General features: G+C 44.9%; 1 protein-coding gene across 1 annotated transcript in view; it reads right to left on the bottom strand.

Moving 5' to 3' along the window:
- Window positions 1–14265, bottom strand: part of MAPRE2 (microtubule associated protein RP/EB family member 2) — a 128955-nt gene extending 114690 nt beyond the window's left edge. The window contains exon 1 of the mRNA XM_015425461.1: window positions 14212–14265. The gene's annotated coding sequence lies outside the window, so the exon portion shown is untranslated. The remainder of the gene's footprint in view (window positions 1–14211) is intronic.
- Between the last annotated feature and the right edge of the window lie 3120 nt (window positions 14266–17385).

Raw genomic sequence — 17385 nt, 5'->3', positions numbered from 1 at the left:
GAAAGAAGATGGTTTATAGGTTGGAAGGTATAGCGGCAGAGTAGACTTAAACGTACAAAAACAAAAATGTTCCATTTCATTTTCTCATGACAGAAAGAAAAAGATGCATTCCACTTAGTCCTCAGTTCTCATTGCAATTAATGAATAAGCCATTCAAACTTCTATATTCTAATAATTAATATTCATGTTAGGTAGCATTCTGTGCACATGGCATTGTCTTCTGCCAGCAGGGGAAGACTTTTGTTTCATCTGCCACTCCCTCAATGATTCCTCCTATTTGCTATGTTTTAATTATGTTTTTCCATTTTGGTTTTAACTCATCCCATGATGTGCTTCTATAATGCTCTGTTTTTAATTTTTAGCTACCTTGATGGACCTGATTGGGCACCTGATTAAACAAAATAACTAAATAAGTACTAAGTAGAAAACAGGGATCATCAGCCTTGCTCCAAAATGCCTTACTTTTAGAGTACTGTGTCTAATACCACCACCCTATACAATATGGGTACACCAAGATGCATTCTCTGTGGCTGCCCCAATCAGCTACAGTAGTCTTGCCCTGAAGATCTCTGAGAATCAGAGTCCACAGGTGTTTTAGAAGCGCCACAAGAATTTATAATGTGGACTGCTTTCAGAAGTCTGGATGAAAGCCTATGAATGGGGGAGGGCATTGGCATTATGCTTACATTCTAGCTTGTTTTTAGGGAAACAGATTGTTACTAATCCTTAGACCCTGAGATGTGGTGGGCAATAAATCTCAAGACAACATGAGAAGAATACAACAGAAGAGGGAGCACAAAGAAACGAGACAGCAGGGGGTGAATAGAACTGGCACTGAATTCAGCACAGTGGCAACAGCTGTTCATCTTCAAGTGCACTTCTCTGCAGCATGCAAAAATCAGCAGAAAGGAAAAAAATCCAAAGAACTTCCAGCAAATTATAAAAATTATAATGATAATTTGACCAAACTAAAAATAAACTATTACATCAGTGCCTCTCTTAATTTCATGACAGCTAGCATGCACTTTAATCATACAAGATTATTGCTGACCTTTAGTATGGGATATATTCTGTATGCCATTCCACCCATGTGGGACAGTGGACACAATGCACAGAACACTGAATGGATTGATATGGATCACACTGCTTCCAAAGTGGCTTTGGCACCCATAATGCCATGGGGAAAGCTGATCTGCTAGTAAGACTATCCTTCACTCAGTGGTTATGAAAACCAGCCCTCTGAACAAATTTATTTCAGGACTTTGGATCCCCAGTTCTTTGCTCATATTGTAGATGAAGAGCCCAAGTTTTAAATGTGCAGTTCCTGCTCATGTAATTGACATGCTGAGAAGCAGCCAGTTGTTCTTTATATAAATATTTGAACAAAAAAAGGGTGAAGACACATACAGGATTTTCAAAGGAATGAGATGGCTGTGGAAACATGACTAGGGATGGGCATGAACCGGCTCGTGAGCCAAAATTTGGGCCAAACTTGGGCTGGTTTGGAGCTTGGGAACCGTTGTTCAGGGAAGGTGCATTCTCCGAACATTTACTGGATTTTTGACTGGTTCAGCTGTTTGGGACTTCAGTCTCTCTTGCATAGCCCCTTTAAACAGGCTGTGGGAGGGAGCCCAAGACAGCTGTGTCAGCAGAAAGGAGGAGGTGAAATGCCCCCTGGGAGGCACTTCACCCCCATATTTAACCCTCTGGTTTTGCTCCCCCCCTTCTAAGTGGAGGGGAACAAAACCAAAGAGTTAAAAGAAGCCCCTTCCCGGGCAATCCCTGCCCCCTTTCTCCCAGCCACAGCAAGCCGTGGCTGGAGAAAGGGGGAAAGGAAGTCCCTTCCAGGGTGATCCCCGCACCATCAGCAGAACGGAAGGGAGGAAGATCTGACATCTTTCCTCCCTTCCTTTCTGTTGGTGGAGGCTCCCTGCAGCCAGCAGAAAAGAAAGGAAAGGAAAGGAAAGGAAAGGAAAGGAAAGGAAAGGAAAGGAAAGGAAAGGAAAGGAAAGGAAAGGAAAGGAAAGGAAAGGAAAGATCTCCCTTCCTAGGAGATCTCTTCCCCTTTCTTGTTGTGGCCAACAGAAAGGTGGGTTTGAAGTCCCTTCCCAGGAGATCCCCTCTCTTTCTGCTGGCTGCTGTTTTTGGGGCTGTCTTGTACAGTTCTTTTAAAGTTTAAAGGGACTGCACAAGACAGCCCGAAACAGCTCAGCGGCAAGAAGCAGCTTCCTCCCCACCCCACAGCTGTTTTTCTGGCTGTCTTCTACAGTCCCTTTGCATAAGACAGCCCAAAACAGCTGAGCAGCAAAGAGGAAGCTGCCCCCCAGCTTTGGGGGGGGGGGCTTTCTGCAAACCCTGTTTAAAGGGACTGCATTCCCTTTCAATGGGGTTTGCAGGGTCACGAACCACACAAACCGGTTCAGTTTGTAAATGAGCCTCCCATCTCTGTTCAGTTCAGTTCTTGGTTCAGCCACAAACCATGAACCAAACCTCATTTTCTTGGTTCATGCCCATCCCTAAACATGACTCCTCCATGGTTCAGCTCTGAAGGGAGAACCATGTACACCATTCAGGGTTCTTTGGAGGTGAGAAAGCACATGGATGGGGAAATCATTTTGGGAGGACTTTTCTCATTCAGCATGGTGAGTCAAACTTTTTAGAGCATTATTTTAAAATTATATGCTTACAGAAGATCATGCTACTAGTAAGACTCTTCAGTCAAAGGCAGCAATATTAGGGATCAGGGCCTGGATTCAGTCAGCTTTCTTTTCCTTAGTAAAGCCTCTACCCCATATGCTATTGTTCTTAGGAGTCGCACAGTCCCAAGCACAGACTTTTTGGATAGTCCAAAGAAACCCTTCCCCCTCTTCACCAGTAGAAAAACTGGATCTCACCCTATAACATTGCTACCACATTTGACCAATTACTGAACGAGTATCATATTTCACTGTGATGGTGGGAAAATACTTTCAAAAGTTGCCGAATACAGGACATCCTTATTTAGCCCAGAAATACAAGGGAGTCATGCACACCACAATCCTAAACAGAGTTGTACCCTTCCTCTTCAATGGACTTAGAAGTACATGACTACTTAGGATGTCACTGCAACAGGGAAATCCTAAGAGCTACACCCTTCTAAGTCTATTGAAATCAATGAGTTTACAAGTGTGCACCTCTGTTTAGTATTGCTGTTTAAGAAATCCGACACCCTTATTCAGCCCTGGGGGAGCTGGAATCTCCATTAGAAGTTCTTTAGCTGGGGAATGGTCACTTTTAGATCAGCAATATTATGGTTTCAAAGCCTGAAATGTTTTACCACTTGTTTCTGAATATTGTGATTTTTAATGGCAGATGTGAGTCCATTGATTCTTTTGTGTTTTTTAGGGAATGTCCTCATATGTGTGTTTTGTTTCTAATGATGTGTGTGGTTTTAAATTTCAACTTTTAACTATTTTTATTCTCCTTTCCCATAAAGGAATACCTAAATTATGTGTTAATTCCTTATGGTACATAAGTTTACATATCCATCTCAAATACAGGGTATATTTGTAACAGCTGTTTTAATAAATAGTAATGACATTTATACTTTTAAATTTAATAAATATACCAAACAGTACAATTGTATGCATTATGCTATACATTTTTTTTAAATCACAAAGCTTAAATCTGAGAAGAAATGCAAATACTTAATCCCCTTCCCCCAAATTTCATTTTCATTCCTTATAAAAACTTCTCAGCTCTTGCAGTGGGGGGGATGGGACAGAAACAACATTTGACATTTGAAAATGAAAATAATGAATATACTTTAAACAGTGGCATCTACTTGCCACATTGAAAAGCAATCTTCTGACTCAATCCCCCAACGGTCCCGGCTGCCACCGCCAGCCTTGCAGCTCCACTGCCGAGCCCCATGAGGGGCCCGGTGGTGGACCTGCAAGGCCAGTGGGAGTGCAAGGAAGCCCCGCGAAGGCCCTCCCTGGCCCCAGGCAGGCAGGGGTGGGGAGAGGCAGGGAGGAAGCAACTTACCCTCCCTCTTCTCCTGCCTCCTCCTGGCTGAATGAGGGCCGGAAGCGGGGCGGCCGGAAGCAGGGGGCGGGGCTTCGTCATGTGCCCCGCCCCCGTACCTCACCCGGGAGAACTGCGATCCCCCGCGATCCCCCCCAAAATGACCTCTGATGATTACCAGTCATTTAAATTAAATGCACTGAAATAGAAAACCCACTTTCTAAATAAAATAGCTAGCTAAACTCTTGGTTCTCAGGCAGCAATAGCAAGTATTAATAATAGGTATATATCAATTGGCTTGCCTTATTACAGTTTTTATAGGGTTTTTTGTTTGTTGGTTGGTTGGTTGGTTGGTTGGTTGTTAAATGGTACCGCTAAAAAGCTTAAACAAACGCTTTTTTAAAAAAATAAGAAGTTTGAATTAACTTTCTTTGTCAAAAAACAGGGGTATCTTCCTGTTATCTCAGTTATTGTCCAATGGTACAGATGATCCATGTGCACAAGTGAGTGTCCATGCTTTCACTTCATGTGCAGATGCACATTTGTGTGTGCGTTATGATGCTCTTCCAAGGTCAGGGACAGAGGGTGGCAACTAGGAGAGAGGGTATTGCCTCAATACCTCCTGGTATGTGGGGTCCCTCAAGAGGCAATCCTCTCTACAATGTTGTTTAACATCTATATGTGCCCCCTTGCCCAGCTGGTGTTTCGGCCTGGGTTGCCACCAGTATGTGGATGACACCCAGCTGTATCTGTTGATGGCTGGCTGGCTGGATACCGCCTCATCCGTCTTGGATGAAGGGTTGGAGGCCATGTTGGGATAGTTGAGGCAGAGCCAGCTGAAACTGAATCCTTCAAAGTCAGAGTTCTATGGTTGGGGGAGGGGGAGGCGTGTCCTGGGCTCTTGATGGCATACCTGTAATACCAGTACCTAACACCAGGAGCCTGGATGTGCTCATGGATGCCTCATTATCAATGGAGTTCCAGGTCACAAACATTGCCAGACTGGCATTCCTCTAGACTGGCAACCTACCTATCTCGCTCTGACCTAGCCACAGTAATACATGCAATGGTCACCTCCAGGCTAGACTATGGTAACTTGCTCAAAGCAGGACTACCCTTGAGACTGACCAAGAAATTACAACTGGTCCAGAATGCAGTGGCCCAGGTCCTTACTGGAACCCCATTAACAGCACATATCCAACTGGTGCTATGCCAGCTGCACTGGATCTAGGTTGAATACTGGAACAGGTTCAAGGTTTTGGTATTAACCTTCAAAGCCCTAAATGGTCTGGGACCAACATATCTACGGACTGCCTGTCCTGGTGTACCCCCCCAAAGAGCATTACACCCTGGAGAGAGGAACCTCCTGGCAATCCCTGGCCTGAAGGATACCTGGCTGTCCTAGACCAGAGCCAGGACCTTTTCGGCCCTGGCCCCGGTCTGGTGGAACTCTATGCCCAATGACATCCATACCCTGAAGGACCTGCCTTAGTTCTACAGGATTTCCAAGATAGAGATGTTCCGCAAGGCCTATGGTTGAGGACAGCAACAGTTTAACATCAAGCCTGGCCTCCTTCACCTCTCCATCCCTCCAAGGGACAGGACATACATAGTTTAAACACTATGTGGAATATTTGATTGTATTGCTGTTTTAAGTTTTTAATCTGTTTGTATAATTGTATATTGGAATGCTTTGATGTATTCATTGAATGTTTTAAACCACCCTAAAGCTCTATCTGGGGGGGGGGGGATCTAGAAATCCAATCAATCAATCAAATGCTCATGTGGGCTACATAAAATGACTGGATGATTCTTTTGACATGGATGCAAGCATGCATCTCCTTCCAGTGTTTATGCCTGTGCATTACAAGATCTGGATTCAGTCCTGTAGCAAAGAAGTTGTGACCGGGGGGGGGGGGCAGACTGACCAGAAATAAAATACAAATTAACTGTGGCATTTTAAACAGTTCTAAGTCCATTAAAGTCAATGGATTTAGATGGGTGTAACTCTGTTTAGGACGGTATTGCCAGTGGATTAAAGACTCTAGAACTTAGTAAAATAAAAACAACTATCTACATAGCTTTATATTATATTACTACTTGAGTAAATCAGAGAGTGCTGTCTTTTAAAACTGGTACTTTTAAAGCTTCTGATTAGTCACTTATTGTAATTCTCAAGGGATACTTTCTGGTTACAGAGCAGTGGGAAAAAGTCATGCAGAATTTTTAAAACAAGGCCATAAAAGGGCATCGAACCTATTTTATTTCTAAATTAAGTAAGCAGCCTGGAGCTATAAACAAACATTCTATGTATGTTAACTACCCCCCCCCCCAATCCAATTTTCTTCCCACATTTGACCAAAATGCCTATATAATAACAGATTTAAAACTGGCTAATAATGGTAAGGTGCAATTACTTAACTAGAAATATCATAATGTACAATGTTAATGATAGGTCAAGCCTTGAACAGTACTAGTGAAACCCTAACTCTTGCAATAAGCAAATTTGCATCGAGTCCTTAATACACTGGTTTAAGCCAGCCATACATAAATCAGATTTATATCATATTGAAGTGAGCAAGAGTTAGTCTGCACTAAAATCAGTGGGACATAAACAATATAGTATGAATTTTGTTTTAGGATTCATTTCCATTTCAGCACATTAACTATAGTTCCGAAAGAGCTTGCTATGAAAGACCAGTTTCATATGACAGCTTGAAGCCATGGATGTGGATACCCATTCCCATTACAGACAAGAAACTGAAGGTGCTTTCAGATGAAACCTGAACGTCCCTATGCAGTTGAACTGCCAATGCCAATGGAATTAGGCACATTTATATTCATAGCATGCAGTCTCCCAGGTACACAGAGTAGGAAGTGAGCTGTTAATAGCTCTTTGACCAAAAAGTGCAAAGCTACTTAGAATTTGAGGGATTTATACTTGTAGCCATTGTAGTATGCATGGGAATATAATGAATTTTCCTTTCAGATTATTCATATTTCTCTGGTTTTATAGATTGTTCTCATAAGTAAGATTTTATTAGGATGTAATGAAGGCCTATTAAATAGTAGGTCTTTCCTCTAGCTGATGCTAGCAGACAAGAAAACAACATTCTTTTGGTATAGAAGATAGGTATAGAGTTCATGGAGGTTTTTATAGTTGTTTAGGGTAAAACTGTTTTCAAGTGTTTTAATTGCAATTAAAATCAATGAACATTCCTCCTCATTTTGACTTCTGTTTTTGACTGGAAATCTATTTGTATAACACCATTTGTATAACACTATTACACCACTGCTGATTTATATGACCCACAATATGTTGGGTTGCCTCCTTTGCCTCCTGAAGCACTGGAGTAGTAGAAGATGCACAGTTTAAGGAAGCCAAACACCCAAGCATCCAGGCAAATCAGGGAAATCTGTAGAAAACCATAAGGCTGGAAGACAATATGCAGAAAAAAGTCATGGAGCCTTAATTATCTATTCAAGGGGGAAAGTTGTGTGCCATTTTCTACCAGCTAAGATAAAAATGCCTTCAAAACAATAAAGCTTTTCCTATGATTTTTTAAAATGCAAAAAGAGGTTTTCCTAACCACTACACCAAACTGGCTCTGGATTTGAACTCTAGTCTCCCCAATCTTAGACCAATATTCTAACACTACGCCACTCACATACTGAATACTCAGTATGAATCCCCAAATGCATCTCATAATTCACAGTAAATACTGGTTTTTCAGATACCCTGACCTGAAAATATGGGAGAATTCGTTTGGTTGACGTAGGGTCCAAGGCAGCAGAATCATCTCACTTTACATATTTGGTGAACCAGTTTTATTGTAATGCTCTCTACATGGGGCTGCCCTTGTCCCAAATCAGGAAGCTGCAGCTGGTGCAAAATGCTGTGGCCAGGCTGTTGATAGGTCTCTCTATGCGAGAGCACATTCAGCCTGTGCTGAAAGCATTGCACTGGCTGCCAATAGCACACCAGATTCGCTTCAAGGTGCTGTTTTTGACTTTTAAAGCCCTTTATGGTGAAGATCCAGCAAAGCTAAGGGACTGCCTTTCCCCATATGTTCCCCAGAGAGCCCTGTGTTCAGGGGCCCAAAGCCAGCTGGCCCTCCCAGGCCCTAAAGATGCCAGGCTGGCGATAACCAGGGCCAAGGCCTTCTCAGTGGCGGCTCCGTACTGGTGGAATGAGCTCCTGGAAGAGATCAGGGCCCTGCGGGACCTCTTACAATTCCACAGGGCCCGGAAGACAGAGCTCTTCCACCAGGCTTTTGATTAGGAGCCGCTTCAAACACCTGAGGAGTGACCCTGTGCCCTGGCTTTACCAACTTCAGCCTGTTCTTGCTGCTCAAATTAGTTGATCAAACTGAGCTGGTGTGAGAATATCATCATGATTGTCACCTAGGTAGTATGGTTTAACCTAGAAATCTCTGCTCTCACACTTTATTGAGTATTGTTCCAGCACTTTAGGATAACTGACAACTGTTTTGTTTATGATTGTTTTTATGAATGATTTTAATTGTATTTATATATGCATTTTACGTAAGCCGCCCTGAGCCTGCCTCGGTGGGGAGGGCGGGGTATAAATTGAATACATAAATAAACAAACAAACGGTAAGGTAAGGCACTGGCAAGTACATGTCCCTGTGTACATGTCCTAAAGTTCCAGAGACAGAAAAGTGGAGTTGGTAGTAGGGCTGCCAAATGCAGCCGGGGGGCGGGGAATCCCCCGTTTCGGAGCCCCGATTCCCGGCGCGCCGGAATCGGGGCCCGGGGGAAACCCCACCCCCGCGTGCGCGTCACCCGGAAGTGACGTCGCACGCTGGGGGCGGGGCCACGCCATTTGAGGGGAAAACAAAGAGTTTTCCCCTCAAATGGTGTGGCCCCGCCCAGCATGTGACGTCACTTCCGGGTGACGCTCCGGCGGCGCGCGCGCACGCGCACCCAGAAGACTCCCGGACGGGAAGGAGCCTCCCCCGCCGGTGAGTCAAATCGATTTGGCAACCCTAGTTGGTAGCCTCTGCACAGGTGGAGAGGACGAGACAGGCAGAACAGTGATAATTATAGGAGCCAGCAAAAAAGAACTTCAAAGACATGTGAGTCCAGGATGAGAATCTATAGATTTCCTGGCTCTGACTGTTTTAAGAGGGGCTTCCCAGAAAGGTGAAAAAACTGAGGCTTCCCTGATGCCTGGAACAGGCTGGTAGGCTAGGAGACATTCAGGGAAGGTCAGCAAAAGGTGATCAGCACACATGGCTGCTTGATAGTAATTAGATTTTCCACTCAGAAAGACTTGTATTGATAGAAGAAGGTTTGCAAACCCCTGTGACAATGGGCAGGCATGCAGATGTCCCATCAATGAATCAGTCTTCTGCCCAAGGCTTTGGCCACTCATTAGCATAGCCTGAGAGCCTTGACATCACCTTTTCCAAAGCAAGGCATTGCTAGCTCCTACAATGACTGCCAAGGCAAATTTAGCCAGGATAGAATCAGGGTGAACAGCACATATCCAGGTAGGAAGGGGGTCCTTGATAACACTCCCCCACACCCATAGCTAAAGGTAAAATGGAGATGGCAACATTTCTTTCTCTAAGGTAGGGCAACCAGGGATACTAATAATGCAATTATTAGTATCCCGTCTGTGAAGGCAAACCATAATTCTCCTGATCCATTACTTACATCAGATAGTTTCAGAGGGTATCCATGTTGGCCTATGGTAGAACAGCTAGATTCAAGTCCAGTAGGACCTTGGAGACCAATAGGGTTGCCAGGTCCTTCTTAGTCCCCGCGTGGAACTTTGAGGGGTGTCTCTGGAGGGGGTGGTGTCCTCAATGCAATGATGTCACACAAAAGTGATGTCATCATGCTGGGGACTGGCGCCCCCTCCCCCACACACCTATACTCCAAGCAGCAAATTCACTGCTTGGAGTTCAAGAGTCCCCCCCCCCCAGTTCTTGCTCAAAGCATTTAAACGGACTCTTTGCCATGATTGTAAATAAAAATGGTTCCTTGCTTTGCTCTGAGAAATAAAATCTTTGGTTCAGGCTGCAGAGAGGCCTACAGAAATCTTCCCAGAGATAGTCAGAGACAATTAGAACACAGTGACCTTGCTAGCCTAATTGTTTGCAGCTGAAGTGCTAGGGAAAACCATCTTCTCTGGGGTCCTTCTAATTAGCACATTCCAAACAACTGAAGCTATGGACACCTGTAGGGTTGCCAAGTCTTACCGAAGTAATAGCGGGGGACTCCAGGACCCTCTCTGGGAGTCCTCTGGGAGTCCGCAATGACGTAGCCTGGAAGTGACATCATCACGCTGGGCTCGTCGCCGGGCGACGCTCTGGTAATCTCCCTAAAAACTCCATAGTACCATAGAGTTTTCAGGGTGATTGCTAGAGCATCGCCCGGCAACATGCCCAGCGTGATGGTGTCACTTCCGGGCTACGTCATCACGCCAGGCACGTTGGCCTGATCTGGCCACTTCGGGGGTGGGGTTCCTCCCGCCAGCTGGATCCGGACCTGAGGATTTGGAGCCCTTTTAGCAGGGGAATCCCCGCCCCCCGGGGGGACTTGGCAGCCCTAGGCACCTGTGTGGAAATGGGCGTGACCTATCTGCAGTATGGTTTAATTTCTCTCCCCCTAGTCCATCCTTGAATGTCATGTGCCTAGCAACCAAGAGGGTTACATCATCTCTCGGATGTCTGATTGGTCCAACAGACCTGGGGTCAATCTGAGACCTTTTCCATAAATCTAGTTATTCTTTGCACTATGGCACTCTTGTGCAGAGCTTGGGTGACCACTTGGCACAGAAGCTTGTCAGTGGTTGTACAGCTCCAGACTTGGCATCCCATATGATTGCTGCTTGGAAGGGCTAAAGCCTGATCATCTTGTCTTGTTGGAACTAACTGCCTGTGATGAACCTGAATGGTAACTGGAACCATGATTTTATGTTTTAGCTATGCTGGAAAAGCTTAGGTTTAATTGTTTTATTTCCTTCACTGTCGAGTCTTGTTTAAATATTTTTGCACCTTAAATAAATAACTATATTTTTATTGTGTCATGGTTTTTGCCTTCATTGACCTCAAAGCCTTTATCCAGAGACTTTGTTTTTTGCGCGCCACAGCCAGCCTGTGCCGCCCGACACCCCTTTCCCCACGCCAGAGAGCCTTCACCACCTCCGGTGCAGCCCTCACAGCCAGCGTGAGCCCACCGTCCAGGACAGGTTGTTGCTCCTCACCACCTGTTTCCCACGCCCAGCTGGGATCGTGGCCGCTACCAGGCAGGCCCCTTCCCATACGCCGGAGGGCCTTCAGCACCTCTGGCCCACCCATCCGATGCAGCACGGGCCCAGCATTCATGGCTGGATGCTGCTGTTCCCTATTTGTTTCCCCGCCGAGGCTGCGACCGCGGTGGACGGCCGCCGCCACTGAGGCCCCTTCCCTGGCAGCCGCCACCGCCCTTCAGCAACCGCCACCGGCGAGGCCCCTTCCCTCACAGTCTTCCCTCACAGCCTTCACCACCTGCGGCCCAGCCCTCACAGGCAGCGCTGGCCTGCCACCCCACCCCCGGCCCCTCCCTCGCCTCACCAAAAACCTGCAGCTCTGCATGTGCTGCCTGTTCTGCTCACCCAGTTGCCTGTGCGCCGGTGTGCTCCATCTCCTCCTTGATCGCTGTGGAAGCTGCCAGCGCCGAGCACATGCTGCACACACTGCAGACAGACTTGCTGCCCGCCCACCATCTCAGCCACCCACTGCACCTCCTGCCCGCTCCCAGGACCAGAAGGACCAACTTGGAAGGAACTTGAACCTGCACCCCGGCCCCGGCTGCTGAAAAGGTTGGTTATCGCCTTGGGCGTAACTTGCAAGTTGAGAAGAGAGACGTGGGGACTCGGGAGGGAGACAGATGCTCCTTTCGGGAGGAAGCCCAGAGAGGTGCCACCACCGGCACGAAGGGTGGCAGGCAGCAGGGGGAAGGCAGGAAGGAGGTAGGTAGGTCCCCCCCAGGCCCCGGCCCTCGCCTGGAAGCCACAGGCTCCCAGGCTTGCCTGGTGTGCGCCCCCTCCCTATCCAGCAAGTCACAGAGGGTGCTGCCGGGCTTCACCTCCTTCCCGACTCGCTCCCAGTTGCCCTACCCCTCGGGCCTCTTCCCAAAGCACATCCCGGTCCACTCCTGTGGCTTCCCCCCCTGCTAGGATTCTGCCAGAGGGGGGGAGTTCACCGCAGCTCCTTCCTGCCCCCTTCTCTCCTCCTCTTCCTCCCAGGCTGGATCGTCCCAGGACAAGCTAGTGTGCACGCCCCTCTCTCCACAGTCCTGCTGCGTCCAAATGCGAGCTGGCCCGGCCCCTTCCCACCAACCGTTACTTCAAAGTTCATGCGGCGCTTCTTCCTCTTCAGAGCTGGAAGGGGCAGTGGGGAAGAGGCACAAGCCCGCCTCACTCGGTGAGCTCAGAGGAAATGCCAAAGTCTGGGATGGGATGGAGGCGGGGGGGCTTTAAAACTCTATGGCTTGCTACATGGTGTATGATAAACTGATAAAAATTCAGCATTACTAGATGTGCAGCCCAATAACTGTTAAATTCTGCTAAATGTAGTTGCACAAATAATGTTGTACAGACAGCTGTAACTGCATTTCCAAGCCCCAAATAAAAATTCTGTTAATGATTTTCTCGATATACTTCCGGAATTCTTTTTCAAAATGAAGCCTTGTACTGAAAGGCAATGCTACCATTTATGAAGTGTGTTTAATAGAGAATAATTTTTAGGAAGAAAAATTTCACAGGCAATAGAATATCACAGGGAATTCTCTGGGAAACTTTCTTGTTGAACTAAGAACAACTAATCCAGGAAACATAGTTTCCAAGACTAGTTTTCAGTAGCTATAATACAGTTTTAAGTGGGTTTCTGTAAGGACTGTTCATTCTGTCTCCAGTGATACATAACTTTTACTCCTCTTGTAAACTGCAGCACTGCCAGTTCTACTGCCCTAGTGCCTTGTACGGAGTCAGGTCCATCTAGCACAATATCTTCTAATTATCAGCAGCTCACCAGGTTCTTAGGCAGAGAAAAGACTTTACCAATGCCTCTTAATAGAGATCGTTTTATTAGATATGCCAGGGATTGAATTCCCAGGGGAAATTGTGAAAAAGACTACCTTCACTAATTTCCCCCCTCTTTCAGCCAGCTAAATCTGAAAAGACAGCTTTTCCCAGAGTATTCAGGATACCGAGGCATGATTTAACTCATGGTATGAATGCAGTTACTTTTTTCAAAAGCACCAACCCTGATGGATGTTTTTGCTTTAATCCTCCAACCTGACAGAGGACTTAAAAGTAAAAGAAAACCTATTGCATACAGCAGATGTGCATGTTGCATGCATTACAGAACCATGCTGCACACTAGAATTCTCTACATATAGATTTATATTAATGAAAGATATATCTCTAAAGAAAGGGAGATTCTTGCAATGGTTCACCCTGCAAGAAACATCTCTTTTGTGTACATTTTCAAAGGCTTTCTAAACATTGCCACCTTGTGGATGTATTACTAAATCAATCATATAACTTTCCTTAATCCTTCTTCACAGTTATGTTTAACTACAAATTTCCTATGAGGAGTAAAAGAAAACTTAAAAGCCAACAGACAAATGGCTTCTTAGTCTGAGTCTACAGTAAGTATGTGAAACAATGTAGGTAATGATGTTCACAAATCCTTTTAGCAGAGGGAGGAGAAAATAAGTTAGGTGAAGCTGAGAAATTAGAGACACCCCCATGTAACAGAAATATTTGCCTCCCTTTTTATTTTATAGAGTTTCACAATTCTTGTAACTGTTCCAATTCAGAACTCATGAACAAAGCCTAATGAGGGAAAGATCCTATGCACCAGCCATTACAAATGAATCTATTGTTTGTGGTGGCAAAAGGCATAAAGTCTGTGATCGTTCTTCATTATGGTAACTACTGACTGTGGTACATTCATACAATCAGACAATAACGGTCAGGCAAATAACACTATGTAAACTCACCAGCTGTATCTTGTTAGGTCTAATGGGCTTGCCAATGAGTATATATAGCTATTAAAGGCTGGTCAAATACTTCTTTAGTTTCAGTGTATGATTTTCTCTGCATTGAAGTGGACAAACTAATTTCCTATACAGCCTTATGTATATTCTGAATCTACTTTAGTAATGCATCAAGAATACAGAACTTACTTTGTGCATTCAAACACTTTCTTCGATAGCTGGAATGGAGTGTATCTTGCAGCGATTAGGTACTACAAAGAGAACATAGCAAAGTTTAGGTCATCACATAAACCATGAAAACAACAACTTAACAAGTAATACATTGATTTTTGTCTTTACATAGACACACAACCATATAGCTGTCTCATCTGGTTTAAAAAAGTAAAATAACAGGAACCTTTTATTACAGTAATGTAACTTAGGAAAATTGTTGTTATCAAACTGATACATATGCCTATCTACATGATATCCATTTGCTATATTATGGTGAATCCACAGTCTCTAAAAGGAAATCATATTCAGATTTTCAAGCACTGTTTTTCACTGCTTTTCCATCACAATGAGCAGGCCCGTGGGAAATGGATATGGTGCAATCCTTACACTATAGAGTTTAGACAGATAATGGAAATACCCTTAAGGTCATATTAGGGTATCTGTCCAATTGTTACATCATATGGTAAAAAAACACCCCTGTTCTCACCCTCCTCCAACAAAAAACTTCCCAGAGATGTTCTGACCAAAGTCACAATGTTTTTATTCTTTCCAAAATTAATACTGATTAGTTTCATAAGCATGAAATGCCTGCAAATAATAAATCAATGAAATTCACATAAATCTGCTTAGGGCAGGGGATACAAATATAAAGCAAACAGAAAAACCAATGGTTGATTCAACTCCCAAACGTAGGCAATACATGGGAGGGGACATGACAGCAGGGGGAAAATGGTAGCAAGCCTTAGGCCCCACTCACAAGATTCATCTATCCTTTCTAACTGAACAGGAAGGGTTGTCAATAGGGTTGCCAGCACAGCCCTGGATAATACCAGGAGATTTTGAGAGGGGTGCCTGGGAAGGGTGAAGTTTTGGAAGGATGTGATGTCGCTTCCAGGCAATAATATTGAATGACAAGTTCAGTAATTCAGAAATATAACTATATAAGGCCAAGGTGTTCTTGCAAGAGTCCCAAAAATTTCCATGTGTCTCACTCCAGTTGTATTGTGATATCATAGTCCAGTTTGACATGCATTCATCATGGAGTGGACTCATATAGTTCCTGGATAATCCAAACATTCTAGAATTCCATAAGCCATAGAGACGTGTAGTCCGGATGCAAGCTGCCACGTTTCGAGTAATTCTTTTTCAAAACCAATAGGCTATAGTGGGATTAAATACAAATTCAAGACATACACAAGTGAGGATAAACAATCATACATCTCCCTTATAAATAAAAGCCGAATGGTGGTGGCACTTCTCTAGAACATTCCACATGCTCCAAAATCAGTCCGCTCTCTGATCTGTCATTCAGAGGGTCTCCCTATCCACTGGCTGCTTTGCCTGAGTCCTGCCTCCAACATTCTAAACATTTTGCTGTTCATCTCCCCCCATAGCCAGTCAGAACACAGAGGTTATTTGCATATGCAGCCTCATTGGCCTCTGCCTTGGAACACAGAGGTCATTTGCATATGTGACTTGATTGGCTTTTGCCTCTAACATTCTAAACAGTTTTGCTGTTCTGAGGTAAAATGTGTCCAATCTCCAGGTGAGGGCTGGAGATCACTCAGAATTACAACTGTTTTCCAGATGGCAGAGATCAGTTCCCATGGAGAAAATGGTGGGCTCTGTATCCTTATATGCTGCTGAGGTGGCCCCCGTATGACAGCCAATGTGACGTAGCAGTCAGGGCTTCAGAGCACAGGAAAGGCTGCAGGTGTGTGGGGGGTGGAAAGCTGAAGAGTGAGGGGGAAATAAAGGTAGGTTGATGATTGGCTGGGAAGGAGATAGGGTTGCCAACTCCAGGTGGGAAACTCCTGGAGATGTGAGGGATGGAGCCTGGAGAGGGTGAGGTTTCACGAGGCGTGGGACCTCAGACAGGTACAAAGCCATAGACTCCACCCTCCAAACCAACTATTCCCTTCTGGGGAACCATCATTGCCAATCTCCAGGTGAGGGCTGGAGATCACTCAAAATTACAACTGTTCTTTAGGTAGCAGAGATCAGTTCCTCTGGAGAAAATGGTGGACTCAGTGTCATTATACCCTGCTGAGGTCACCACAGCAAATTGACACTGAGTGTCCAAGGCCGGGGCACCTGCCCAGAGCCTCTTTCTAGAGTTCGTTGTATTTATTTCCACAACGAGCCTTTTTCCTAGTTATGTATAAATTCCATAGATGCATAATATAGAGCTGCAGGAAGATTCACCCCAATCTCAGTAGAGGCACATACAAAAGCCAGTATATTCAATCAGAAAGGATCATGGGTCCTTATCCTACCATGTGTTGCACCATAATTTATATCTAGTGTCAGGCTGCAGCAACACAGGTCAAGTAGTAAAAGGTCTTACTACTCTAATTAAACCAGACACAAGGAAGACAGGCTGCCATCGCACAGGTCAAACAATTAGAACCTAGCTGCTAAAGTAAATATATTTAGGGAATAATATCAGGATGCAATTGCACAGGTCCAGTACCTTTAAAACATATTGCTAATTAATATAGGATGTAAAATCCATGCTTTGATTCATACCAAAAGGATGATATGTTTTTAATTCATAAATTAATCTAGTTTCCTTTTGTAATAGAATCTGTAATGGCAGTATAGAATTGTAAACTTCATCTCATTCCCATTGTGCAGCTTCACATATTTGCCCTTGCTGTTATTTTCAACTGTGAATTCAATAAAGTGGCTCATAGTTTATCCCACTTTCTGTGTCTGACTCTTTATTCCGAGTATGGGGGCAAAGAAGTACTTTTCTCCCTTTCTCACAGTACAAGAACTCGTGGCCACTCAATGAAATTGCTGAGCAGTCGGGTTAGAACAGATAAAAGGAAGTACTTCTTCACATGGAATTCACTGCCATAGGAGGTGGTGGCAGCTACAAGCATGGACAGCTTCAAGAGAGAATTAGATAAACATATGGAGCAGAGTTCCATCAGTGGCTATTAGCCACAAGGTATAGATAAGAATTCTCAGACTGGGACAAGTGATGCTCTGTATTCTTGGTCCTTGTGGGGGGAGCAACAGTGGGAGGGCTTCTAGTGTCTTGGCCCCACTGCTGGACCTCCTGATGGCACCTGGTATTTTTGGCCACTGTGTGACAGAGTGTTGGACTGGATGGGCCACTGGCCTGATCCAACATTGGCTTCT

Source organism: Gekko japonicus, unplaced genomic scaffold (genome assembly GCF_001447785.1).
Source record: "Gekko japonicus isolate JY-2015 unplaced genomic scaffold, Gekko_japonicus_V1.1 scaffold337, whole genome shotgun sequence".
Classification (NCBI taxonomy): Eukaryota; Metazoa; Chordata; class Lepidosauria; order Squamata; family Gekkonidae; genus Gekko; species Gekko japonicus.
The sequence above is the reverse complement of the archived record's forward strand: the minus strand, read 5'-3'. Positions and strand labels throughout refer to the sequence as shown.